Source organism: Apium graveolens, chromosome 6 (genome assembly GCF_009905375.1).
Source record: "Apium graveolens cultivar Ventura chromosome 6, ASM990537v1, whole genome shotgun sequence".
In the NCBI taxonomy this organism is placed as follows: domain Eukaryota; kingdom Viridiplantae; phylum Streptophyta; class Magnoliopsida; order Apiales; family Apiaceae; genus Apium; species Apium graveolens.
The window spans coordinates 141,297,145-141,298,859 of NC_133652.1; the positions used below are offsets into that span (position 1 = coordinate 141,297,145).

The 1,715-nt window shown below is 33.0% G+C and overlaps 1 non-coding gene across 1 annotated transcript; it reads left to right on the forward strand.

The window, feature by feature from the left end:
- Window positions 1-250: 250 nt before the first annotated feature.
- TRNAC-GCA (transfer RNA cysteine (anticodon GCA)) lies at window positions 251-321 on the forward strand. Its single transcript has one exon. It is a non-coding gene; the product is annotated as a tRNA-Cys (tRNA).
- Window positions 322-1,715: the final 1,394 nt, after the last annotated feature.

Below are 1,715 nucleotides of genomic sequence, written 5' to 3' on the forward strand. Positions count from 1 at the left end.
TATTCCATGAAAATTAAAATTTGAAACACAAATTAGATATCTGTATAACAATTTATGTTCTGGGGTTTACATCTACCCATATATTGTTATAATTATATTGTTAGAATTGAAATGGAGAAATTGAAACTAAAAAATACTGAATAAACACTGATTAGTTATGTATCATTTTTTAGTTTCTTGTGTCATTAGGAAAACAAAATTTGATATTCAAATACAAGACTCATTCATGTATTTTTTTTTGTATTATTTTGGCGATATGGCCGAGTGGTAAGGCGGGGGACTGCAAATCCTTTTTCCCCAGTTCAAATCCGGGTGTCGCCTGATCAATAAAAGACTCGAAATCTCTTATTCTGTTCTGTTGATATATAACTCACCCTTTTTTCCCCGGCAGCCGAAACGGATTGGGCATTCGGCCTGGGGGTTTTTCTAAAAGATTTAGTAAATCTTTGCATCTAGGATTAAAAAGATTCTAATGGTGGAAGGGCTATCACGACTTCCAGATCCCCCTCTATTCTACTACTAATGTAGTGTATACTGGCTGAGTCTTGAATTCCGTTGGACCAGATACGAAATCTAATTAAATTAGCAGTTTAGTTGTGTAAAGACCGTAAGAGCCTTTATATACATATAATATAATATACATATAATATACTTAAGAATAAGAGTACTTACTATATATCTATACAGACTCACAAGAATTTATGAGCGTTCACATTCAATATTAGACTGAATGGAGAATAGAATTAACTTCTATAGAGATAAAAACGGGCAAAAAGAACAGGCCTTATTATTCCTATATGTTCCATTCGTAACATTCCCTTAAGGTGTCATTGACTATTTTACTTGTGTTTAGTCTTTCCCAATTAGAAGTCGTATAGGAATTTAGTAGAAGTTATTGGGATTAGTTCATCAACAGTGTTCGGTCAGAGTCCCTTTTTGACTCTGCGCCGTTGATTCGACTATTATTAATGAGCAATAATGGAATAATTCCTTCATAGAGATAGGGGACATAATTCACATGGATATAGTAAGTCTCGCTTGGGCTGCTTTAATGGTAGTCTTTACTTTTTCCCTTTCACTCGTAGTATGGGGAAGAAGTGGACTCTAGAGGTACTACGAATTGAATTGATTGAGGAATCACATCAAACCATATCAATTGTTTTATAGATCGTTCTGCAACATGTTTTGAATTATTTAAAAAAGATCTTCATTTAGGACTTACCTTACATTTTATGAATAAAATTCTTTCAATCAAAGAGATATTTCCAGGATTCCCATATTTGTATCTCGAAAGCAAAGGGATACAGAGTATTGGAATTTTATTCCAACCAATTCCAACCAAATTCGTCCTAAATTTTCTATTTCAATGAACGGGCTCTTCCCATAATTTTAGTTTTAGATGGATACTAAAGAAGGCCCGACCCCCTCAAAAAGAAAATTTTTAAGTGTATACACAATTTCTATGAGAAAAAATTAGGCATAGTAGTTGTATAACGAGAGAGTATACATAATAAGATCTTGACTTGGGAGTCACATATTGCGCACTTACCGATTCTTTTATTTTTTCGAAATTACATTTTGACTTTATAAGGGTTTCAAGCATTAAAAATTTGTGAGGTTATTATACTTATTTCCTTTTAAAATCCGAAGAAGTGCCCATAGAACGCCTGTCAATGGAGATCAATCCAGTTTTTTTCTTAGGAATGCTATAAAAA